Source organism: Mixophyes fleayi, chromosome 1, assembly GCF_038048845.1.
Source record: "Mixophyes fleayi isolate aMixFle1 chromosome 1, aMixFle1.hap1, whole genome shotgun sequence".
Classification (NCBI taxonomy): domain Eukaryota; kingdom Metazoa; phylum Chordata; class Amphibia; order Anura; family Limnodynastidae; genus Mixophyes; species Mixophyes fleayi.
In genome coordinates, this window is record NC_134402.1 from 286182853 (window position 1) to 286210852 (window position 28000).

The following is a 28000-nucleotide window of genomic DNA, read 5'->3' on the forward strand; positions in this document are numbered from 1 at the left end:
TGAGTGAGTGCATGCAGTAAAGTAATTGTGATGTGCAGAGTATTACACAATCAATAGACTGTAGCTTCTGATTGCCCCATCTTTGTAACAGCTCTGTAGTGGTGAGCAGGGTTTACCAAAATAGTTAGTAATGTGGCTATAAAGCAGGATTTTGTAGTACAAGTAAAACAGAGCTTCTCTTTTGCAATGGGTCCATGGAACATGGAGTTGCATCCTTGATATCCTTGTGTGGCAGGATGGGAGTCTGCCACATGGGAGTAAGGGATTAAATTACCAGTATCATAGGATAGCTTCAATCCTTACTGACACTGGGCGGGCATATGCCCATTATATGGCCCTGCAGGGACACTATGAAGTAAACTACTAGGAAAAAGTTGTGTAGCATGTTATGTAGTATATTGGAACATTCAGTGCTTATTCTGTGCTAGCCTCTGCTGGTGCAAATTCTGCTTACATTGTATCTAACCCAATTCACATCCTGCACTTTCCTCACTTGTTCCTGTACTACTGTGCTTTGCATTCTAACACTGGAGTATAATAAAACTACTGTTCAACTCTTTGCCTATCCCAAGACTACATCAACCTCTGGCCGCCACACCTTGATAAGTTGTTTTTGGTGCTTAGGAAATGAGGAAAGACTTATGACACAAAGATGGATGCTTCTCATCACTTCTAATATCAATCACACTTGTATTCTTCTACATATGTAGGGTCTTTATTGCCCATTGTTTGTGAATCTGTGCGATTTTGGGGATTATTTATTATGGTGTATGTGTGTGTAGTAAGACAACAGCTAACCTTAACATACCTTTATTTTGCCATTTTAACTGTTTAAATAACATTTCATATTGGTTAATGTTACAAAGAAACATATACAGTATATATATAAGTTGAATGTAATATCCCCTGAGGCATAGGTGAGTGAGGGTCATAACCCACATGTGAGAAGAGGACCACTTTAAGGAGTCTGTAAGGAAAAGTGCAATACTGGTGTGAATGTCCCAGGAAGAAGCTCTGTTACAAGAAATTCCATTTAGAGACTAAGCTTGATACCCCTTAAACGCTTACCCAGTTGAGTGGATCAAACTAGTGTATCTGTTTGAGCTTGATCTATGGTTATTGCTAGTTGAGTAAATTTTGATAATATTCAAACTTGTATGGGTTCCAAAAGGGTGGCTGTAGAATGCAGAGAAGACTTGTGTGTTTCTCAAAAGTTGAGAGTGTACTGTAAAGATAGGATGCTGCTAATCTGCCCTGCATGTGAGTCAAGTGATGTGAATGTGAGTGCTCAGTCTGAGAGGCATCCAGGAGGTTTGAGAATGCATTTGATAGTGCTCCAAATGTAGCCAAGAATGGAGTGAGTAGAAGTCGATATCTGGAGGCATGTGAGTACAGTGGTGTGACCACAACTGTGTAGAAGACAAGAATCAATATATGCTTTGATATCAAGTAATATCAAGTGATACTATTGTGACATGAAACAAAGCGATATGCACAGGAGAGTAAAGCTGTAAGATGCAGTGGGAATGCATAAGGAACTGTAAGGGACCTAATAAATTTCATCCAACTGAGATATGTTAACATCCATTTATTTTATCAAAGGTAACTGTGCACCACTACATCTGTTTTATCTGCGTCATTGTTCCTAAACCTGCATGTGGATGGAACAACTCTTTGCCATCATTTAACACATATGGTAGAGAAACTGAGCCACAGCCAATTATTTGACCCAAAGGTACTGTACTTTCCCACTTCCCCTTTTGTGTGTGCTCTGAAATGCCAGATCTGTCAGCAACAACCTTGCATCCATTCATAACCTATTCCTCTCTCACTCCTTCAGTCTCATTGCCATCTCATGGCTCTTGACATTCGATCCCTAATATCCATGCAGACTACAAACCCCTGTTTGTCACTGTCATCTGTTTGCAACCGTCAGCTTGATTTCCACCCACCTTCAGCACCCTCACCTTCTTCCCTCACTTCTCATGACTTTGCCACCTACTTCAAAGGTAAACTTGACACTATCCATTAAGAAATCTGATCTTTCCAGATTTATCACCCTACACCCACCTTATCCTCCACTCAAAACCCCTCAGTTATTATTTTTCCTGTCACTGAAGACAAGGTCTTCACTTTTCGTCTTCCCCCTCAACCTGCTTCCTTGAGCCTGTTCCATCTGAACACCTTCACAACCCCCCTCCCCCAATGTTTGAAAGTCTGCCTGCACCTAGCTCACCTCTCCACTTTACGTTTCATCTTCAAATATGTGCTCATCTCTCCTATCCTTAAGAAGCCATCTTTTGCCCTACCTTGCTCCAGTTACCGGTCCACTTCTTTCCAATCTCATTCTCTTTTATTCCATGTGTCCAACTGACTCTTTGGGCCTGAGCAATTAAGGAGAGCAAAGCAAAAAATAGGAGTAAATTTGCTCCTGGACAAACCTGCCTGCTTTTTCATGTAGCAAACATATATTAAAGATAGCTTTATTTTTACACTGAAATTTAAAGTTGATCTAGGACATGCCCTATCCCAACTATAAATCTGTCCCCAAATTTTAAATTTATCTCCCCCTTCAGTGCAACATGGTTTTGCCCAGGTGCAAAGTTACTCCTTATTTTTGCTTTACTTTCCTTAAATTTCCTTCGATTTATAGCTGGATTAGGGCATGTTCTAGATCAACTTTAAATTTCAGTGTAAAACTAAAACGAGCAAGTTTTTGTGTGCTACATGAAAAATCAGCCAGTATTTAACTCCTCCTTTGAAATATTTCTACTCTGAGTTCCACTAGTTTCTATTATCTAAGCACTGCCCTTTACCTCTGGTCCAAAAGCTCTCTCGTGCAGGGCCTTTTTTTACCCTTTGTCTCAGCACCTACTTTGTCAACCTAGTCTGTTTTTACACAATTGTATTTTGTGTACTTTTTAACTCTGACTGTAGACTTTTGTGGTGCCTTACAAATCCCTGGATCCAAAGTCTGCTCCACGTCCAATTCACTTCTAACTTGGTTTCAATCCCAATTTATCTTAACTCCAATCCACATATAATTTATTACCAATTTAGGTAAAATTATATTGGAAGATATCTTTTCCAACAAATATATACAAACTTGTAGCCTTGTCACTAAACACCTGGAAGCCTATAGGGGATATTTAATAAAATAAGCTCAAATAAATATAGTCATGGTGACCATAGCAACTAAAAGTTTGCTTACATTTTCTAAGCTGCTTTAGAAGAATGATAGCTACAATCTTGTTTGCTGCTACAGGCAACAGCACTTTTGTCTTTTGCTTTCAAAAATGCTCCTGTCATAAACCATGCCAGGTGTGACTCAGAATCCCAGAGTCTCATATACTGTATATTAAAAAGGGCACTGCATGAGAAGTATGTTAAAAGTTGTCATTTAAAGGCATTTGGTAGTTTGTCCGTTGAACTGTGTTAAAGGAAATAGGTGAAATTCAATTATTATTATTATCCTTTATTTGTTAGGCGCCACAAGGTTTCCGCAGTGCCGTATATAGTACAAACAGTAGACTATACAGGGTGAAACAGTACAGAACAATAAACAAAAATACCAATACTTCACAAACTCCAGGCTTCCTGATGTAATAAACAAGGAGCAGAAGAACGGTAAGGAGACAGGAGGGCAGAGGGCCCTGCTCATGTGAGCTTACATCCTAAGGGAGGGAAAACAGACTGGCACAGGGGGAGCCAGATAAGGCACGGGGGAGCCAGATAAGGCAAGGGGAGAGTGAGTGGAGTATAGAGAAAGGGGTTATGATGATGATTGGTAGGCTTTGAGGAAGAGGTGGGTTCTCAATGTTTGAGTAGAGATGTTCACTGCCACCCGTGTTCTGGTTTTGGTTTTGGATCTGGATTAACTTTGTGCTTTGGTTTTGTCAAAACCTCAAAACCGCCCTTGCGTGTTTTGGTTTTGGATCCCTATTTTTTTCTAAAATCCCTTTTTTTTTGCTAAAATCACCTAATTTTGCTCCCCCCCTACATTATGATTAACACTAATTTCAAGTTCTTTGCAGTCAATTTTGACCACTGCACAGGTCACAATATTATTTTCATACACTTTCAAACAAAGACTGCAGCGACCTGGATGGATGCTAAGCGACAGAGCAATCATACAAATACATGGCAGTTCATAGCAAATCTTGGAAACATTGCCACACAGCAGTGGCAGAAAAGAAAAGTGGTACAAGATGGAATTGTCCTTGGATCATGAAATCAGGTATGGTTCATTTGATTGCTCCACCCATTCCTTGGATAACTGGGGTAATTCTACAGCTAATGCATTGTGACAAGCACTGACCCCCAACACCCCCCGCCCCCCTCCCTTCCTCCGGGATGCATGCTTTTTCAGACCCAGTCCAATACAGGGTTCCAGACAAAGCACTAAAAAATGTAATCCTCCACCATTCTTTGGATGTTGATAGTTGACAGTAGGAGTTACAGCAGAGGCGTCACTAATTCTGGTCAATTCTTTTACAGTAGCCAAGTCCAGATGTCAAAATGTTGTGCTGAGTCATCTGCATCGTCAATGGGTGTCTAAAATTTTTGCACAGCATACAACAGTATATAGCACATGTAGGTAACATTGGCACACAGCTGTAGCTGAAAGGAAAGATGGAATGGTCCTAAGGCCCTCCCACCCACCCTTATGTTGGATCATAAAAAGGACATGCACACTTTAAAAAATCAAGCACTTCAGCGACAAGGAGTACCACTTTTGAGGCTGATGTGCTGGGTTTGTTTGGGCCCCCACAAAACAAGCTAACAATGGCCTTAAGGCACCTACGGTAATAGTGCTGTTCATGAATTCTGTGGCAAGATGTTGTTGTCATCATCCTCAGCCTCATCCTCACCCTAATCAGTTTGTACATCACCCTCACACATTATTAATTCATCACCGCTGGAATCCACCATTACAGAAGTCTCAGTATTTTGATGTAATTGGCGGGAAAGGCCTTCCTCATGCAAATTGTAGTTCATTTTTATGAACATCATCTTTTCCACATTTTGACGAAGTAGCCTCCTACGCCAAATGTTGACAAGGTTCCCAGTTGTACTGAAAACTCTTTCCGAGTACACACTGGAGGGTGGACAGCTTAGGCAGTGCAAAGCGAGTTGGTACATGGGTCTCCAAATTCCCTTTTTTTCCTCCTAGTATGTAAAGGAACTGTCTGATGTGTCTATTTCTAAGGTGTTGTTAAAATAATCCTCCACCATCCTTTGGATGTTGATAGTAGGATCAGGTGGGGTTTCGGCAAAGGTGTCACATTTTTGGTCAATTCTTTTAGACCAGACCAGATGTCAAAATGTTGTGCTGAGTCATCTGCATCATCCCTGGGTCTCTTGGGAAAGCTAAGTTTTTTTTTCTAGCAACATATGAGTGAGAAACTGAAGGAGAAGATGTCATGTAACACTTGAGCTGTCAACTTGCTCACCAGGAGCTCCTTGCATCTCTTCAGATCTGGGTCAGTTGGAAACAAAGAGAAGACATAGCTCTTAAACCTAGGATCAAACACAGTCGCCAAAATGTAGTGATCTGATTTCAAGATTTTGATAATTCTTGGATCCTGGCGAAGCGAATAAAGTACTTGATCTATAAGTTCGACATACTTAGCATAATTGCTTTGTTTAATCTCCTTCAGTTTCTCAAGCTGCTTTTCCTAAAGTCTAATTAAGGGAATCACTTGACTCAAGCTAGCAGTGTCTGAACTCACTTCACAGGTGACTACTTCGAATGGTTTCAGCACCTTGCACAACACAGAAAATATTCTCTACTGCGCTTTAGTAAAATACTCCTTTCCCATTATCATGGCTTGTGGAGTAAGCGTGGATGGCTTTTCGCTGTTCCTCCATCTGCAGAAGCATATACAGGGTGGAATTCCACCTTGTCACCACCTCTTGCTTCAGTTGGTGGCAGGGCAAATTAAATTGCTCTTGTAGCTGCTGCAATCTCCTGTTGCTGAATCCCGGAATGTCCAGATATTTTATGGGACACAGACAGCATCTCCTGCACATCCCTGTCATTTTTTAACAAGCTCTGCACGACCAAGTTTATTGTGTGAGCAAAACAGGGACTATGATGGAATTCATCTATCTGTAATGCTCTCACAATATTGCTGGCGTTATCAGAAATTACATATCATGAGGAGAGTCCAAGTGGGATAAGCCATGTTGCAATGACATCTCTTAGTTTTTGATTGTCAGCTGTATGCCTCTTAGTGAAGCCGGTGATACACAGAGTAGCCTGTCTCTGAAAAATGTGATGTACTTGGGTACATGCTGCTGCTGTTCCTGCTGGTGAAGGCGAATCACCAATCCAGTGGGCTGTAATCTTTAGTTTGCCTGATTTGCTTGTCCACATATCTGTGGTTAAGTGTACAGTGGGTAGAATGCATTTTGTAGTCCAATAATTACTTTTTAACGAACCTTCTGGTAGAGGTGAGGAATAGCTTTTCTAGTAAAATGGTGTTGTGATGGAATTTGGGAACTGGGACACAAGATGTCACTCACCGGACTGTGAGTGCTTCTTCCCGGACTATTAGGAACCGTGGACGTCCTCTATCCTGAGGGACTGCGCATGCGCAGCCCTTTCCAAACCTTCAGTGTATGTTCCTTTAACTTAATTGGCAGATCAGGCAACCTCCCTATATTAAGCACCTGTGGTCAACACCACGTTGCCTGATCTTGGAGTCTCATTCCCCATGAGTCTCTGAAGGTGTTCCTGTGTTTCCTTGTTTATTCAACCCTGCTGATTCCTGTGGTTTCCAAACCACTTCTACCTCTGTGGTTTCCAAACCACTTCTGCTACTGTGGTTCCCATACCACTTCTACCATCTACCGTATCATCGTGACTGTGAGCTGATTCCTATCCGCTGCCTCCGTGCACTACAGTCTTCTAATCACTTCAACTCTACCATGTATCATTGGGACTGTTAGCTGATGCCTATCCGCTGCCTCCGTGCATTACAGGCTTCAACCACATCCACTCACCTGTTCATGTTTGTGACTGCCAGCTGATTCCTATCCGCTGCCTCCGTGCACTACAGGCTTCAACCTGCAACTCGTCTGTGTTTCATCATCGTGACTGTTTGGCTGATTCCTATCCGCTGCCTCCGTGCACTACAGTCTTCAACCTGCAACTCGTCTGTGTTTCATCATCGTGACTGCTAGCTGATTCCTATCCGCTGCCTCCGTGCACTACAGTCTTCAACCTGCAACCCGTCTGTGTTTCATCGTGACTGTTTAGCTGATTCCTATCCGCTGCCTCTGTGCGCTTCAGTCTTCAGTCCTTGTCTACTCTACCGTGTTTCCTTGAGTCTGCTGCCACTATTGCTACCCGCTACTCTCCGTGATCATCTGTTCCAGTTCAACTCTGCTCCGGTGTCCCATCGTTACTGCACCTGCTGGTTGCTATTGGTTACCTCCGTGTTCCCGCAGAGACCCGCTGCTGTTACTTCTCAGCGCTACTCATCCATCTACTGCTGATCCGCTCTCCACGCCTTCCTGTGTTCCCTGCTGGTCTACCTACCTGTGCGCTGCACCTGCTAGACCCCTGCTTCACCCATCCAGGGACTTGTATCCTGCTGGCCTCCTGCCCTTCAGGTATCTCTGCACTCCTGTCTGACTGCCTTCTCCTGAACCACGGTATGCATACTTCCCATTGACTGTGCTGTGTATTGCATACCTTGCTGGACTGTGTTGGTTCTCCTCTGGAGTGTACTATCCGCTGAGTCTATTGCCATCATTGACTGTGTTATCTTATGCCGGATTACTTCAAGAGACTTTCTATATTGGCAGTGTTGTTCAGTCATTTATACATTTATATTGTGCATATTACTGTGGATCAAAGTCAAGGTGCCCGTGTATATATTGTGTTGCAGTCTCTCCCCGTGCACCTCCTCACATATATATTCAGTAGTACAACTTGCTAGTGGCAGACCACTGACTCCTGTTTACAGTTTCACCTGTTCCAGTATCCTCTCACATAGCAGTGGTACAACTTGCTAACGCAGACCACTGACTCCCCGGATACCTCCACTTGGATTCCATTCCTTCACTCTGACAGCGGTACAACTTGCTATCCGCAGACCGCTGACTCTCATCCCCTCCTCGTTTCTGTTGGACATTCCTCCTCACTATAGCAGTGGTACAACTTGCTACCGCAGACCACTGACTACCTTCACGTGTCCTTTGTCCATACAGTTCCTCGTGTATTACTACCTCCATATTGCCAGTGCTGCTAGTCATAGACTTTCCTGAGCATCTCATCATCTGCTATTTCCTGTTCCGTGATCACCCTGCTACCAGAGTACCATATTACCACCTATACTGCTCTGGTAAGCCTATCACCTGGTGATCCCTGGGTAAAGACTCCTAGTGCCCGTGACAGTAAGATCAGGCCATGACAGACCCAGATACGGAACCTACTGCTAATGAGATGCTGCAGCATCTGGTCAGCCGTGTGGAGCAACAGGATGCTCGCCAACAGCTGTTACTTCAATGTTACCAATCGTTAACCTCCCAAGGAACATCTGGACAGACTGTTACAGCTAGTATTGAAGCTCCTGTACTTTCCTCCGTTTCCCCAGTGCCATCCCAGGTGTCTACAGCTCCTACGCTTCACCTGCCTACTCCGTCAAAATATGACGGGGACCCCAAAACTTGTAGAGGTTTCCTTAACCAATGTTCAGTCCATTTTGAACTCCAACCTCAAAATTTTTCTACCCATCGTTCCAGAGTGGTCTATCTTATCTCATTGTTTTCTGGACAAGCCCTGGCTTGGGCCTCCCCTCTGTGGGAAAGAAACGATCCAATTCTACAAGATAGTGCCAAATTCATTTCCACGTTCCGAAGTGTGTTCGATGAACCAGGTCGTGTGACCTCCGCTGCTTCCAGCATTCTTCGTTTGCGACAAGGCTCCCATACAGTAGGACAGTATGTCATTCAATTTAGGATCTTAGCCTCTGAACTTCAGTGGAACACTGAAGCATTAGTTGCCGCCTTCTGGCAGGGGCTCTCCGATAAAATTAAAGATGCACTGACTACCCAAGAGCTTCCTTCGTCACTAGAAGATTTGATCTCTCTTTGCCATCGTGTAGACATGAGATTTCGTGAAAGAGAATCTGAGAAGACAACTTCTGCTAAAGCACCTCTTCGTTTAAACCCTCAATTTCGTCCAGTTTCACCTTCTGTGATTCCCATGGAGATAGGACGTTCCAAATTATCTTTAGAAGAGAGGAAACGAAGAGTAAAGAATAGACTCTGTATCTATTGTGCTGATTCCACACATATGCTCAGTTCTTGCCCTAAGAAATCGGGAAATGCCAGGCCCTAACTAGTTCTGGAGAGGTGAAGTTAGGGTCCCTGGAGTCCTCTCCATTGTCTATGAAATCTAAAGTCTGCGCTTTCGATGTTACGATTTCCTTTGCTACCAAATCCTTTGAGTCACAGGCATTGATTGATTCCGGAGCAGCAGGAAATTTCATTTCTAAATCACTAGTGAATCAATGGTCCCTACCAGTGATCACTTTAAAAACACCCATTACTGTGACGGCTATAGATGGATCACGTCTCATCAATGGTCTCATCACCCAGAGTACGTCTCCAGTAACCCTTCAGATTGGTGTACTACACCATGAAGAAATTTCGTTTTTAATTCTTCCTGTTACGACAAGTCCGATTGTCTTAGGCCTTCCATGGCTTCAATGTCACTCTCCCCAGATTGACTGGCGCACCCCTCAAGTTACGTCTTGGGGGCCTGAATGTCACCATCGTTGTCTCTCTCAAGTTATTCCTCTTAAAGTACAGCAATCTTCCATCTCATCTTCCTCCCCGGGACTCCCTCCTCAGTATGCTTCATTTGCCGATGTGTTTGATAAAGCTCAGTCTGAACGTCTTCCTCCTCATCGTTCTTGGGATTGTCCGATCGACCTTCTACCTGGCAAGACTCCTCCCAGGGGTCGGGTCTATCCTCTCTCGTTACCTGAAACTCAAGCCACATCTGAGTACATACAGGAGAATCTCCAGCGTGGGTTCATTCGACCTTCCACCTCTCCCGCTGGAGCTGGGTTCTTCTTCGTCAAAAAAAAGGATGGATCATTACGCCCTTGTATAGATTTTCGTGGACTCAACGCCATTACTATCAAGAATCGGTATCCCATTCCGCTGATCACTGAGCTATTTGATCGCATCAAGGGAGCTCGGATATTTACTAAGTTGGATCTTCGTGGTGCCTACAATTTAATTAGAATCCGTTCCGGTGACGAATGGAAGACCGCGTTTAACACCAGAGATGGGCATTACGAATATTTAGTAATGCCCTTCGGGCTGTGTAATGCCCCCGCGGTTTTCCAGGGTTTCATCAATGAGATCTTTCGGGACTTATTATATGTATGTGTCGTTGTCTACCTGGACGACATATTGATCTTCTCACAGGACCTGCCTTCTCATCACCAACATGTGGCAGAGGTCCTCTCCAGACTACGGAAAAACTCATTGTTCTGTAAATTGGAGAAATGTTCATTCGAGTTACCCCAGATTCCATTCTTGGGGTATATAGTTTCCGGAGTTGGCCTGAAGATGGATCCAGACAAAGTAAATGCTGTACTACATTGGCCTCAGCCAACTACTCTTCGTGCCATCCAGCGTTTTTTAGGTTTTGCCAATTACTATAGACGCTTCATTCAAGACTTCTCATCCATTGCATCTCCCATTGTGGCCTTAACTCGAAAAGGGGCTAATACTAAGCAATGGTCATCTGAGGCTCTCCAAGCCTTTCAAATCCTCAAAGAGTCCTTCTCGTCTGCTCCCATTCTGCGACAACCTGATGTGACACTCCCCTTCTTCCTAGAAGTAGATGCCTCTAATGTGGGCTTAGGAGCTATTCTCTCCCAACGCTCGGAGCAACAAAAATTACATCCTTGTGCCTTCTACTCTCGGGGTCTTCTGCCCGCAGAGAAAAACTATACTATCGGGGACAAGGAGTTGCTGGCCATCAAAGCTGCATTAGAGGAATGGAGATACTTGTTGGAAGGAGCTCGCCATCCGGTGACGATCTTCACGGATCATAAGAACTTGTCATATTTGCAATCTGCTCAATGCCTGAACCCTCGTCAAGCAAGATGGTCTCTTTTCTTTTCCCGTTTTGAATTAATTATAACCTTCAAACCAGCTGCTAAGAACAAGAAAGCTGACGCTCTATCTCGAGCTTTTGTGACGTCCTCTGATGTAGAAGAGGTTCCCAACCATGCTATTCTAGACCCCAAATGTATTTCTCTGGCTGCTTCATCCACCAAAATGCTACCATTTGGGAAGACCCTCGTGCCTCCTACTCTGAGGAGGAAAATCCTTTCGTGGTTCCATGCCTCTCGTTTTTCTGGACACGCCGGTGAACATAAGACCTTTGAGATTCTCTCTCGTAGTTACTGGTGGCCTTCAATGAGGAGAGACGTCAAAGAGTTTATTGCTTCCTGTGATTTATGTTCTCAGTTCAAATCCTCCCGCAGAACTCCAGCAGGGTTGCTGCGACCACTACCCATTCCGTCCAAGCCTTGGACCCATATTAGTATGGATTTCGTTACTGATTTGCCACCAAGTAAGAATCACAATACTATTTGGGTAGTGGTAGACAGATTTTCGAAGATGGCTCATTTCGTCCCTCTGTCCGGTTTACCTTCCTCGTCTACTCTGGCTGAACATTTCATTAGAGAAATCTTCCGCATCCATGGATGTCCGTCTGAGATTGTGTCAGATAGAGGAGTACAATTCGTTTCCAGATTCTGGCGGGCCCTTTGTAAAACCTTGGGCATACGATTAGCACTCTCATCGTCTTACCATCCGCAATCTAACGGACAAACGGAACGAGTCAATCAAGATCTTGAGACTTTTATTAGGATGTTCTCTTCAGCCAACCAAGACAACTGGGTAGAATTGCTCCCTTGGGCTGAATTCGCCCATAACAACATGTACCATGAGTCATCATCCAAAACTCCATTCTTTGTGGTCTACGGTCACCATCCGTCTTTTCCGGAATTTCCTGCCCTCCCGCCCACCCAAGTTCCTGCTGTGGAGACTGCTTGTCAGACCTTCAAAAATATCTGGTCTCAGGTCAAAACCTGTTTAAAGAAGACATCTAACAAATATAAGTCTTTCGCAGATAAGAAGAGGCGGGCTATTCCACCACTAAAAATTGGAGATCGTGTCTGGTTATCTACCAAAAATATTCGTTTGAAGGTTCCATCTATGAAATTCGCCCCTCGTTTTATTGGTCCATATAGGATCATTCAAGTTATCAATCCAGTATGTGTTAAACTTCTTCTTCCTAAGAATCTTCGGATTTCCAATGCCTTCCATGTGTCCTTACTCAAACCTCTTATTATCAATCGTTTCTCGACTCCTCCCTCAGCACCGCAGCCAGTTCAAGTTCATCAGGAGGAGGATTTCGAGATTACTGAGGTATTGGATGCAAAAATTTCGCGAGGAGTCCTCCGTTTCCTCGTTCATTGGAAGGGCTTTGGTCCTGAAGAGCGTTCATGGATCAAAGCTGAAGATCTTAATGCTCCTGCCCTTCTGAAGAAGTTTTATTCCAAAAATCCGGACAAGCCCGGTTCCAGGCGTTCTGTGCCCACCTTTAAAAGGGGGGGTACTGTCACTCACCGGACTGTGAGTGCTTCTTCCCGGACTATTAGGAACCGTGGACGTCCTCTATCCTGAGGGACTGCGCATGCGCAGCCCTTTCCAAACCTTCAGTGTATGTTCCTTTAACTTAATTGGCAGATCAGGCAACCTCCCTATATTAAGCACCTGTGGTCAACACCACGTTGCCTGATCTTGGAGTCTCATTCCCCATGAGTCTCTGAAGGTGTTCCTGTGTTTCCTTGTTTATTCAACCCTGCTGATTCCTGTGGTTTCCAAACCACTTCTACCTCTGTGGTTTCCAAACCACTTCTGCTACTGTGGTTCCCATACCACTTCTACCATCTACCGTATCATCGTGACTGTGAGCTGATTCCTATCCGCTGCCTCCGTGCACTACAGTCTTCTAATCACTTCAACTCTACCATGTATCATTGGGACTGTTAGCTGATGCCTATCCGCTGCCTCCGTGCATTACAGGCTTCAACCACATCCACTCACCTGTTCATGTTTGTGACTGCCAGCTGATTCCTATCCGCTGCCTCCGTGCACTACAGGCTTCAACCTGCAACTCGTCTGTGTTTCATCATCGTGACTGTTTGGCTGATTCCTATCCGCTGCCTCCGTGCACTACAGTCTTCAACCTGCAACTCGTCTGTGTTTCATCATCGTGACTGCTAGCTGATTCCTATCCGCTGCCTCCGTGCACTACAGTCTTCAACCTGCAACCCGTCTGTGTTTCATCGTGACTGTTTAGCTGATTCCTATCCGCTGCCTCTGTGCGCTTCAGTCTTCAGTCCTTGTCTACTCTACTGTGTTTCCTTGAGTCTGCTGCCACTATTGCTACCCGCTACTCTCCGTGATCATCTGTTCCAGTTCAACTCTGCTCCGGTGTCCCATCGTTACTGCACCTGCTGGTTGCTATTGGTTACCTCCGTGTTCCCGCAGAGACCCGCTGCTGTTACTTCTCAGCGCTACTCATCCATCTACTGCTGATCCGCTCTCCACGCCTTCCTGTGTTCCCTGCTGGTCTACCTACCTGTGCGCTGCACCTGCTAGACCCCTGCTTCACCCATCCAGGGACTTGTATCCTGCTGGCCTCCTGCCCTTCAGGTATCTCTGCACTCCTGTCTGACTGCCTTCTCCTGAACCACGGTATGCATACTTCCCATTGACTGTGCTGTGTATTGCATACCTTGCTGGACTGTGTTGGTTCTCCTCTGGAGTGTACTATCCGCTGAGTCTATTGCCATCATTGACTGTGTTATCTTATGCCGGATTACTTCAAGAGACTTTCTATATTGGCAGTGTTGTTCAGTCATTTATACATTTATATTGTGCATATTACTGTGGATCAAAGTCAAGGTGCCCGTGTATATATTGTGTTGCAGTCTCTCCCCGTGCACCTCCTCACATATATATTCAGTAGTACAACTTGCTAGTGGCAGACCACTGACTCCTGTTTACAGTTTCACCTGTTCCAGTATCCTCTCACATAGCAGTGGTACAACTTGCTAACGCAGACCACTGACTCCCCGGATACCTCCACTTGGATTCCATTCCTTCACTCTGACAGCGGTACAACTTGCTATCCGCAGACCGCTGACTCTCATCCCCTCCTCGTTTCTGTTGGACATTCCTCCTCACTATAGCAGTGGTACAACTTGCTACCGCAGACCACTGACTACCTTCACGTGTCCTTTGTCCATACAGTTCCTCGTGTATTACTACCTCCATATTGCCAGTGCTGCTAGTCATAGACTTTCCTGAGCATCTCATCATCTGCTATTTCCTGTTCCGTGATCACCCTGCTACCAGAGTACCATATTACCACCTATACTGCTCTGGTAAGCCTATCACCTGGTGATCCCTGGGTAAAGACTCCTAGTGCCCGTGACACAAGACCTCAAGTAACTGTCTAATACCAGCTGCATTAATAGTAGAAATTGGACGCAAATCAAATACTAGCATAGTCGCCATGGCATCTGTGATCCACTTTGCGACTGGGTGACAGCTTTCATACTTGCTTCCTCTTGCAAAGGATTGTTTAACAGTCAATTGTTGTAAACTACTAGTAGTCTTCTTCTTGGTCTGCATCTGGGATGAAGATCCACCCCCAGTCAAAGCCAAATATAACCAGTCCCCACCAAAGCATTTCGACCCTCAAGGGGTCTTTTTCAAGGTGTGCTTTGAGGGTCGAAACGCGTTGGTGGAGACTGGTTATATTTGGCTTTGACTGTCAGAGTTGTATGCGGTGGATTATTCCCTGTTTCAAACCAAAGATCTTGTTACGTGCATTGATCTGCAGCTTGCTCTGGTAAGCAGCCATTATACCTGTCCAGGATTCATGTATATATGTTTTTACATTATTATATTCAATAAAAATCCTTTAAAAGAATAATGCACTATGAGAATTTTTATTTTATTTTTTTATATATATGATGTGATGAGGACCTTGAGAATTTGAAGAAGACACTTCATGGGGAAAAATTGATGTCGGTATAAACCACACATAGATGTCCCAAAGGAATTCATTGATATGATATGTGGACATATGGATTGAATTATTGAGATTCATTCTCCCAATCTCTTTTTCTCTTTGGATTTGCAGTTTATCTTTCTGAGCCTCATCTGTATTCCAATTTTTATCTGTATGATTATCACATAATAATTTTTATACAAAGTCATTTTATATATTCATGCTATATACCTCAGTAATTTAGTATTAGCGCCTATAGGAAGTGTTATTTTATATACCAAGTGCTTTGTGTGATGTAATGGTGACATCCCTGTTTCACTTTTGAGGCTGCTTTTGCAGGAGAGCTCTACCCAAGTTTTATTGTCTATTAGGACAATGGCCTTCTTTTTATCACATGCAAGAATTGCTTCCACTGGTGTAGGACTTACACAAACAACATTATCCTCATCCACATCCACATAGCACTCATGAATAGACTCTCCTCAGGGATTTGTGTCATTTCTGAATCTGAACATACATTTTCCTCTAATGCCTTACTCTTTTCTTCCAGCTCGGCTTTTACACGTAAAAGTATTTGGATACTACTTTTGGAGTGAGAGTGACAAGGTCTTGCTTGGTCATGACTGACCTTACCATAAAATGCCTCAGTGACAGTTGCAGAACTAGCACTCATAGAGAAAGTTGACAGCCTTATTTTTTTCCTTGCCAGTGCATGTGTAGATTGGCAGGTTGGCAATTTTTTTATTTTTTTTGCAGATAACTTTGCCTGGATTACAGATCTTTTTTCTTGACCAAGGTGAAAGGTGTTTTTTTACATTTTTGTTTCCCTGATTAAAAAACACTATGCACGTTAACTTAGGCTTTGGAAGATGACATAGAGGGATTACTATCATCATGACTGGTGCCAGCAGCTGCTTGGTTCTCTTCTTCTTCTGTGTACTGTCGTGAATCCATTTTGATAACACAGTACAATGTGACTGCAGATTAAGAACAACACTACCAGCCCTATTATTTCTATTTCAGCAATGACAATTAGCAATGGAGCAATGGAGCTATCCTCTTTGTATGTTACCTATATAACACCATACAATTTGACTGCAGATTAGAAGACCAAGACTGCCAACCCTATTATTTGTATTTCAGCAATGACAATTAACAATGGATTAATGGAGCTCTACTGAATGTCACTGGAGACTTTGAAGAACACTGCTATCCCTCCTCTTTCTTTTCTACCTATGACGCTGCCCAACTGCAGTAGAGACTGTCAAGAACTGTGCTACCCCTTCTGTGTCCCTCTGTGAAATGATGCTGGATCGCCGGGGAGGGTGGTACTTATAGAATCCAAAACTCGTGACATCCGACCAAATAACAATGACATTTTGCCTCGTTTGCAATTCCGAAGGCACACAAAAGTACAGAGTAGACTTGGCTGGATAGTCGGATCTGCTAAGTTCGGGTGTGTTCAGTTTTCGGGGAACCGAGCCAGAGCATCTCTGATTTACGTATGTTGAGGAACATCATGCTGGTCAGTGCAAAGTCACCTTGCCAGATTATTGAGTCTATCTGACTAATATCCAGCATTCCTGTTCCTATTCCTTTGTACATTTCACTATTGTTTGATTGCTGGTTGCCATACCGATCTTATTATTTAGATTTGCTTGCTTGTCTACAGTAAATGTTGCTCCAGCTTTTAGTTCTGACTTTTACCATTAATGCATGGATTTTGTTTACTTGATTATTGCTCTGGAACCAGTGGGGGACTCTACTGCTGAAGGTACTGTCTTGCTGTCTTCTGACCCTGTTATTACTGAAAAGGTGGTTTTCCCAGCGCTACACCCTTGCTGAAGATTCAGCTTCAATTCTATTACTTCAAGTCATCATTGCCTCTTCTGTTTCATGAATCTGATCATATATAAAGATTACTTGAGACTATGTTTAATAATGAAGCAAGTTCCTATTTGTAATCTGCTGGATGTTACTAATTTGCACTGAAGTTACACAGGTGCTGAACTTTGACATGTGTGAACATTGGTAGGTTTATTCATCTCAAAAACTGGTACTGTTACTCTAGTTTGTATGCTGGGTTTCAGTTAGAGCTTCTCCCAGAATCCTCTGGGAACTGTGTCTGCAAGGTTTTTTTGCAGCCTTTTGTTTCTCTCTCTGAACAGTCCGGTCATTTTAGAAGATGCATATCATATATTATATGATATATGTCTATTGTAATTCCAAGATCAACTTTTAATAATCTAATCATATTTACTGATCCTGTTACACCTGCTAGAAATAGTGAATTAATTTGCTGTATTTACAGAGATTGCTAATAGATATTAGAGGTTACCAACCACTAGGTGCTGAGCCTGTATACATATATTGAAAGTACCCTCACATATCAAGGGATCTCTATAGCTGTGATTAAGGGGATTTTCACATGTCTTCTAAGCCAGGTGATGAAGCAACTATCTCCTATATATTAAATTGTTTGCAAATTTTAAGTGTTGTGTGTGGTGGTGTTGTTATTAGTATTATTATTTTTATTATTGTAACACCCCTTTCCCTAGCACACTGAAAGGGGTGTTGAAATGTTCTCTCTCTCTCTCTCTTCAGTGTCTCCACCCAAGTCTTCTGCACAGTATGAGGGGATGCGGACTGTGACTGAATCCATCAGGGGTTGACTCGGGAAGCCCCTTGTACCCAACCACACTAACCTTCTAAATAATAATGTACCACACACTGTGGTTGCAAACAATCAACTGGGTGTTTATTTTGGGGAAAACAAATGGGCTAGGTGAATTTAATATGGGGAAATTACGAATGGGATAAATGGGACAGCGGGTAAAATATTAATCAAAAGTAACAGTACAGTAATAACTAAATGACAAGATGTCCGCCCCACATACATTCACTGGCTCCCCAAACTCTCCCACAACGCACCCACACACAGTGTGAAAATATAAATCAACAATAATTACAATCCTGCCAATATTAAATAGTTGGTGAGGTTAAATAATTAACATTGGTGCACATGTTAAAACATTGGTAACTTTCATAATATCTCTGACAGGTAACATACCAAACACTGTGACAGGTGTCACAGTGTTTGGTGTGTCTTTTTACTTATATCTCTTCTTTGCAGATGAGGGTCTTAGCCACTGTTGGGTCGTGGACTAGCTACAAGCCTGATCTTGCTTGCTGTCCCTCTCTGCTCACATGCAATTCTCTAATCATCTCCGCACATAGGCTCACTTTGGTGTGTTATCTCCCTCAGGCTGCTTAGGCAACTTGATAGTGGATTTTCTGCAGTGATCCAACTACAAGACCTCTCTGTGCAAATCTACATCCACCTTCTCTTTGCAGAACTTGAGTATCCCTCTCTTACTCTATATACTCCGTTGTTTCAGCAGACTCTGCTTTCTAGACACACCTCACTCCTTCTCTTGTTACTGTGACACACTTCACACTCCCAGCACATCTTCCTGTCAGCTTCCTCCTCCCTGCCTCTCTCTATTCTCCTCACAGACTCTCTGGTATGGCTGACCTCTGCTTCACCCTGCGTTTCCATAGCAACCTCAACACTTGGCTGTTTAGTATAAGCCAGCCTGGTTACATTATTATTGCTATTATTATTATCAGCATCAGCTTGTTTATGATGACTATTATTACTGTAATATGCATGCCATTGTAATATTGTCTCACAAAGAATTCTTTATATGATACATTTTTGCATAAGGTTGTAGTATTTATTATTTTTTTACTATGATTTGACACCAACAATTTGTACCAGGTGTCAGTACTTTAAAATGTAAGTTAGTATGTGGAGAATGTACAGTATGTTTGTCATATATTTACTATATACATTTTATGGGTCTTCATTTCAAATTACAGCATGTATGCAATGAGAGACTACCAGAGCAGTGCAATGTACTAAAAGTTAACTTGTACAATAAAGCTTTATCTTACATTGATCGGGATATGTTCTTAAGGTGGTATCTCCTGCAAATTAAAGCTCAAAACACAGGGTTTGTATCTGTCTCTGGAGAGGTGACCTCAATTTTCTGTCAAAGAAAGAACCTTCACTACAAAAAACTAACATTCCTTCAATCAAGATAAACAGAGATACAACACAATTGCCTGTCTTCATTCTTAAAATTGAGTTACCATAAGTGGATTCTTAATATCTTTAGATAAGTCAAGAAGCGCAAGAGATATAAAGCAATCTTTCAGAATTGGTTACTGTGAAAATGTGTTTGACGCTTAAACAACCACTAAGTCTAAAATAAGATATACTGTACATCACATGAAAGAGCTACAAATATCCCATTCTTTAGCTATCATTTTGGCATGTCATAACTTTGATAGAGTGGTGTGGAGCAAAGAAAATCTTGCATTAAGATACTGTGGGATAGTAGGCTTTGTTAGTTATATGATGACCTTCTATTTAGCAACCATTATGAGCTCTGTAAAGTTTATGATGTAATCTGTATATACATCTGTTCATAGGGTACATTAGCAACATCATGGGGTAAATGTATGATTCTCCGGATTCTTCATCTCCGGCGTGTTCAGCCTCTTCAGCGCTTAAATTTAAAGCGGCGCTGCATTGTAAAGGGAAACTTCCTTTTACAATGCAGCGCCGCTTTAAATTTAAGCGCTGAAGAGGCTGAACACGCCGGAGATGAAGAATCCGGAGATTCATACATTTACCCCCATGTATTGTATAATTTAACAAAATAATTACAGGGACCACAAGGGCAAAGTTGTATCTCCATGTGTCCCAATCTTTTTAACACTCCTGTCCCTACAACCCAAAGGGACCAGGAAAGTCCTGGCAGTAAATTTACTAAACTGCGGGTTTGAAAAAGTGGAGATGTTGCCTATAGCAACCAATCTGATTCTAGTTGCCATTTTGTAGAATGTACTAAATAAATGCTAAATAGAACCTGATTGGTTACTGTAGGCAGCATCTCCACTTTTTTTAAACCTACAGTTTAATCAAGTTACCCCCTAGTGTTTTTAGGGCAGGCCTGCTAGCCTATGAAGATTTTTATAGTTGCCCTTACTATTAGGGCAGCAGTTGGCCAGCCTGGGACTTGCTTTCACTATACCAATTCAAGTTGTATAGCACAGGGACTGGATAAGGAATAGGTGGGGAAAGCTTTGTGGGTTTTTAAACAGGAACACATGTATCTTACTGCCAAGTCTTTTTCCATTAGAGGCATTTTGTTCACCTAAAACGACCCCACAGAGGCTTAGTCATAACAATGTACTGACTGTTGTTGTCATATGGCCAAACTAAGAAAGTTCTTCACAAACTGAGTATATGAGGGAGAACTTGGAGACTGAGGAGTGGACCCAGATAGGGGGGAAAAGCTAAAAGTTTCATCTTTGACAAGAAAAAGTACAACCCCTAGAATGTTGTAGTCAATGAATTAAAAAAAAAGCATGTCAATGTGTCCTTTGTTCTTCATTCTCCAACAGTCACTCTTGGATATGCGTTAGCATACAACAAATCTACTCATACATATCTTAAATGCGTAAAAGCCCTAACAGCTTCTAACTGAAGAAAAACTGACTAGTAGAATCTGGCAACTATACCATCCAAAACATAAACATGTCAGCATGGCTTTCTTATCACAAGGCCATCGCCTCATCAACTTCATGAAAATGTATGCTGTTATCCCCTTAATTTCCCTCTACTATTGTACCCTCTTTTTCTGCCTCCTCCTCCTCCTCCAAAGTCTCATAAACAAGCTTATGCCCTCTCCTCACCTTAGCTACCTGGAGACATACTGTGGTTTTTTCAGATGATAATGTAGACTATGATTTAAATGTCACACATGCCTAAAAAAATGATGTATCTGTTTTGAAATATTATTGTACCCTTGGATCCAACTGCACCTTCCCTTTCTTTATAAGTACCCCTCCAAAATTACCTTAAAAAAATAATCAAATTAAATTAATAAATTGTATTATTATGGTTTTATTACATGGGCACTGAAATGCCCCACCTGACCATCTATTGGTCATGGCATTTAAAATTGTGACACACAAAGGAAACATTTAATAATTAGACAATTAGGATTTGAAAATAAAATACACAAAAATAGGACACTTAGCCTAAGTGCAGTTAATTTAATTTTAATTTGATCACACATATTGATGGCAAAATTTAAAAGAATTGCCTTGTTGCAGGAATAGCCAATTGAATGGATTAAATAGGATCTTAAGAGACAGCATTCAATTGTGTGTATATGTTATTTACTGTAGTGTCTAAGGGTTTAATTACAATGTGGAATATTACTATTAATTTCTCAACTTTCATTTATCTTCCTTTTTCTGGACTACATGGACCACATCTGATCAAGAAATAAGTGTCCTGTGACACCACTGTATGGGTTGAGTCAGGAAGAGCCCCCATGCTTTTCAGTGACGTCTGTGCGAGGAGAGGACACTTTTTGTGGTCCCCCCCTCCACCAAATAGAGGCAACAGCCCTACATTAACGAGCCTGGAACAGTTTTTTTCCATAGCAGGGAAACCCCACACTCATTGTCTGTTTCCATATATCAAGATGACACAGAAGATAAGCAAATTCTTGAGCTAGCCCAAACATAAGGAAAGAGAAAAAGACCACCAGAGGAGAGCCATACATTGCTGCTACAGAATGGTACTATCTTACATATGGGAAAACTCAGGGCCGTATAAACACAGCCACCAAATGCAAATGACAAGCACCATATTTTTCAGTACATATTGTTCTGGTCGTCTGTGAACCCAGTCCATTTTCTGCTTTATACTAAGCACTATTTTAGTTTTCCTACTCTACACAATGTAGAATGCACATTAACTGCAATTCTAGTATGTTAACATTATATACTTAATTTGTGTTATGAGAGTCAAACAATTTGTAGATTGCTTAAGCAGTGAGGTTAATGCTGCTCAAATCCATTGTACTCTATTCTTCACTCTTTTTCTTTTGCCTGAAAATATCCTGAAGTAACATTAAAATAGTTAGGGAACAACTTGGATGGAGATCATGCCAACCAGGAACAATACAATCTATTGTAGCATGGTTAATAAATAACTCTTTATTAAATTCTGTAAATATTCTACAAATGGCACTAACATGCAAAGGGAGGCAATTCAGTTCTTCAAATCATACATCATCATCATCAGTTATTTATATAATGCCACTAATTCTGCAGCGCTGTACAGACAACTCATTCACATCAGTCCCTGCTCCATTGGAGCTTACAGTCTAAATTCTCTAACATAGACACACCACAGACAGACAGAGAGAAAGAGACTAGGGTCAATTTTGATAGCAGCCAATTAACCTGCCAGTATGTTTTTGGAGTGTGGGAGGAAGCCGGTGCACCTGGAGAAAACCCACGCAAACACATGGAACATACAAACTCCACACAGATAAGGCCATGGTCGAGAATTGAACTCATGACCCCAGTGCTGTGAGGCAGAAGTGCTAACCCCTAGGCCACTGTGTCTTGTGACTTATTACTAATGTCTGGAATCATTAAGGATTCCATTTATATTTATTAAGTACAACCTGACAAGATCAACTTACCAAATTCCATTTGCATTAGACACAAATTTAGATTGTAGTACATATAGCTGTAACATAAAAAAAGTCCTGCTACTGGGAATGGCAGAAAATAATGAGTGACAATGAGAGGTGCAGATCTTTGGATTGTATGTTAGTAGAAGTATATTATATTGGGTTCTTTAAAGCACAGACAACCCATGTGTGGCTGGATCATTTATAAATAACTTATTGTAATAATATATTTAAGTTATTAGCACAGTGTGCCAATTTATATATTTAGAAATGTACTGATTCTTGATACTGTGTATTAGAAATGTACTTATTTTTTATATCGTGTGTATTTTTGTATAGAAAATGTCTATATTTCTGAGACCAGGGGAGGAAATTTGTTTTTTGGTTTAACCTTTCTAGAGGAAATCCCAATTAGGCTAATTAGATCTCTGTCATCTGTAAGTGACCAATACTTGAATACACAGCAGGGAGTCGTTACCTGTATCCTGCCTGGTTAAAGTGAAAGAAAACCTCTGATCAATGTGATTGAGTATATCACAGATTGATGTGAATGTTGTTAACTTTGCATTGCATTAAATCCATATTTAGGGAAACATATTGTATCCTAATACTAAACATAGCTCAGACGTGGCGGAACCATCCCGGATCAGAATGTGTATAAAAAGAGCACTGGTTTGTACTGAAATGTATCATTATTGTTCCTTCTGACCTCCTGATCACTGGTACCTTCAACCAGTGTGAACTGTCGTTATCAGGATAGTTAAGCTAATAAACATCACTTGCTTCAAGATCCTGCTTTGACAACTTTTTTCCTGCAGTAATTCCAGTGACCTGCAGATTAGACTCAAATCTTATCCGTTTCCGGCTGTTCTGAGGTTTGGACCCAGCTTTCCAGTGCCAACACTTTGCCTGCTACCTGCAGCTCTGGTTAGTGTGACATGCCAGGGGTACCATCCACAGCAACCCTGAACTGAAGGCAAGAGGTCAGGGGTACCAGCCCAGGTGCACTAATAAGGGGGTACACTAGCAGTGACCCAGATGGATGCGGTTCTGGATGCCGCTAAGGAGTCAAAGGGTGGCAGCAGCTTAAGCCCCTCCTTCTTTGATTAGAGGGCGTATTTTGGATAGAGAAAGGGGATGGTGGCAAAGCAAGCTGAACAGGGTGGCATAGGCAGTCCATCCTGCCACACCATGTAAGGACTGTCAGAAAGCAGCAATAGGAAAATTTTTGGGGAGTATATCCATTGCATTTAAAATTGATTGTAGGGGTACATTTCTGTTTGGAGGAAGACCAGTAAGAAGGAAATTGCAATGAATGAGTGCATGAATTAAAGTTCTTGCAGGATCTGATACATGCCTATTCGGTAGATGTATCTTTGATGCATTTAAAAAAGATTTGGAGATAGATTGGATGTGGTGAACAAAGAACAGTTCTGAGTCAAGGATACTCCAAGAAACACATTTTACGGCTTCTAGGGTTTATTGTCATGTTCTCAAAAGAAATATATACGTCATGTAATTAACTTTGGTTGACTAGTAGAACATTTAAAAGCACTGTTTTTGAAAGATTGAGTTTGATGTATTGAGAGGATATCCAAGATGAATGACAGAAATACATTCAGTAGCATGGACCAACACAAATGGGAAGATATCCAGAGAGGGTATATAAATATGTGTTTCATCTGCATAGAGGTGAAACTGAAAGGAAAAAATATGTTTTCCAAGAGGACTGAGCCTTTTCAGTGGCGCACGCAGGGGAGTTTCTGAGTCTCCAGAAACCCCCCCCCCCTCCACTAACTATGTGCCTACCATAGCGGCACTGTACTATACAGCAGCCGTGGCGCTGTCAAAGAAGCGTCCGTGGCGGTGCTGTATGCTTCTTTGACAGCGCCGCGGCTGCTGTATAGTACAGTGCTCACTGCCCGCACATACGCAGCAGCTCTCTCGCACGTGGTTTTTTTTTGGGGTCAGGCCCTGACATTCCTGTGTGCGCCCCTGCTTTTATTACATGAACTGATAAAGAAAGCTTGGCTCCAGACTAGAAAAAGATGGCTCCAGACAAAAGAACACAAAGGGCCTGATTAATTAAAAAGCGCAAAGCAATCATAATGTGCTTTTTAAAAATAAGACACATGTGAATCCAGTATACGCATGTCCGGACCTAAGAAACAGTCTTTGATGAATATGATAGTAAGCCAATTACGTAGCCTAAAAACTGGCGCATGTAGCAGTGCATAATTATTTGCTCCTCTAGTTAATTTACCGGAAGTTTGAGTTTAATATACACTTGTATTGCTGATTGACAGTGGAACGCACAGGCGTGCAATTCCTTCCTTACACTCATGTTTTATTATCATAGTTATAATCATAATTTTGTACTAACCCTGCTTATTAATACTTTGCAAGATGCTGTATGTATGATGTCTGTATGATATTGCCTGATATGAAAAAAGCATATGTGATGATAGTGGGAGAATGGCTGTGCTGCCATATACTGTGTGAGGAAAGAAAATGATTATCACCCAGACAAACTGTATCTCGTTTCTCACTCTAATAGGGAACGTGTTACTATACTTTTTATCCCTGGTGCCCTCATCACAGACTTCATTGTAATAAAAAATGTGTTGTAACTAATGCACAGTCAAAATAGAAAAAAATTATTTTCATATATTCGGTTATGTTGAAAATGTCCCTTCACTATGGTAGCAAAAATGAACACACACACACATTTTTTTTTTAAACAAAGACATTTTTCTAAAATAATTTTTCAAGTGAACGTAAAAAAACAGCCAATCAAAATGTAATAAATGCAATAATATCTCTACAAAATTAAAATATATATGTTTTTATTTTGATTGATATGTGTCATTTTAGTAAAATATGGGGGGGGATTTAAATTTGTGCGGGTGGGATGGGAGCGGGTGGTGATATTTTTTCAAAGAAGAAAAAAAAGGTTTTACAATCACAATTTTATGACAGAAGTGGTATATTAAATAAAACTGTCTGCAAAGCTTTATGTTTTGCTGTGCAGAGGCACATGAAATTTCTTTTGGGGGGATTGTCTTGCAACAAACACTATTAGGCCCATGATATCAGACACCTGTGGAATAGCAGACTTTGCTAGACATAGGGAAAGTCACATTTAGGAAAGATAGGCTCTCTGCGGACTACACTTTTATGTTGTAAAACAAAATAATTAATATTAGACTATATTATAACACCATGATACTTACATTCTCTTGCATGGGCCTGGGATGTCCCTGCCTTCTCCACAAGGGTCTCCTCCATGGCCTCTTTCCCCCCGAGTCATCTCTGTTATCTCCAGGGGTTCCTCCCAGGATTCTGCCCTGGAGTCTTCCTCCAGGAGTGGGGAAAGGGCTTGGTCAGGGAGTGGAGAAAGGAGAGCCTCCTTCTGGGCCTTTGGTGCTGCAATTGAACAATGCTGCATCTGCGTCTGCACCTGCGCACAGCTTGACATTTTTGTATGCCTCATTCTTCTCCTCATTGGAGATGTACCGAGCTTCGAGACCAAATCAATAGTTCATTGAAGCGGTCGGTAACCACAGCTAAGCCCGGCAGAACGTTGCTGCTCTCATGATTGCAAGTGAATGAGACTTTTCAACATTGTGACCACTGATAGGATCTCAGGCCACCTATGGGCGTAGGTACATCAGTCACGATCCTTTCTATACCATATTTAAAATGGATAACTTTCTTCTGTCAATTAATCTCAATAATCATCCATATCAAGGCAATTAGAGGCCTGACAACGCCTATCCGTTCACACACAGGCAATTGCAGGATAATGCACTTGCATGCCCTATATAACATCTGGGGAGGCAATCATCAGCCCTGCTATTTTGTGATTTATGAGTTCAGAGCCTCTAAATAACTGTAATAGCTGTGTATGATTTGTCAGACATCTCTTGATGTACAGTCTGAACTCCATTGTGTTCTAATGGTGGGTACAAGGACATATGAGATCCAGACAGTAGGCTCTTAAATGCTTTTTACTAATGACTGCCTTTTTTCCGTTTAGAATATTACACTTTGTCAGTTTAAATTCACATCCAGCTCTTTTGGTGTACAGTCTGACCTGCATTGTGTTCTAATGGTGAGTACAAGGACATATGTCATTCAGTTAATAGACCCTTACGTGCTTTTCACTAAATGCTGTCTTTTCCCCCTGTTTAGATTAATGGCTGAGCCGCAGCAACCAGGGCCGAGTCAAGGCCCTGGCTCCCTGCTTTGGCCTCAAAGTCAAATTTCAATATAAGAGAGGTGAAAGTGCTGGTACAGCTGGTGGAGATGCTGCACACTACAAACCAGCAGCACTCCACCCAGAAAAATTAAGGATATGGAAAGAAATCACGATTCAGGTCAACGCTGTGACTCCAATTAGGAAAACTGTGACTAAGGTAAAAAAAAATTATGTTTTTTTTAAGTTCAAATTATTATATTGTGCTATGCACACCTAGTACAGTTCTTTGTAAATTTGACAAACATTAAATTATTGTTCAATGTATAGAAGACTAACATTTTTAATAAGTTTAAAAACTTTTAAATTATCATTACTACTTTGGCACCTTTTTTTAGGTCTTCAAAATAAATATTAGTGCTGGGTAGATTTCTGCTATTAGTATGTGACTTTTAAGTCAAATACATTTCTATCTATATGTATATCTGCACAAGTCTTTTTAAAATATTTTCTATAGTATACATTGCAACTTATTTACTTTTAAACATTACACTCAGGTAGCAGGACTTTAAGCATCGCCTCAAAGACGAACTTTGTGACCACCGCAGTTATGTTAGTGGGACAGGAGGTGGTTCCCCGGCTGTGTTTGACCTTAGTCCCCTTGTGACTATGGCATTGGCCTGCATAGGTAATCAGTTGGTGTAGGTGGTGGGCAGGATTGAAATATGATATAGTTTCAAATAACCACACCAATATCTCCCAGAGGTAAATTTCCGAACACAATACATGCATAAAAAAATACCAATGACTAATGTTTTGTTTAAAGAAATATAAATGCACTCAAAACAATAGCTGTTTTTAAAACAAAGATATACAAATCTAATTTTAGCAGTAGATAATGTGAATGCAAATAAAATTCCTTGGCAACCTAGCCAGCCTATTGTAGAATCTGGCCATTCATTAAGAAACTTAGACAAGAAATTTCTTACTTAAGTCTCCTGGACAAAACCATGTTAAAATGAAAGGGGTGAAAATTAGTTTTCTATTTCGCACATAAGTTATTATTATTATTATTATTATCGTTTATTTGTTTGGCGCCACAAG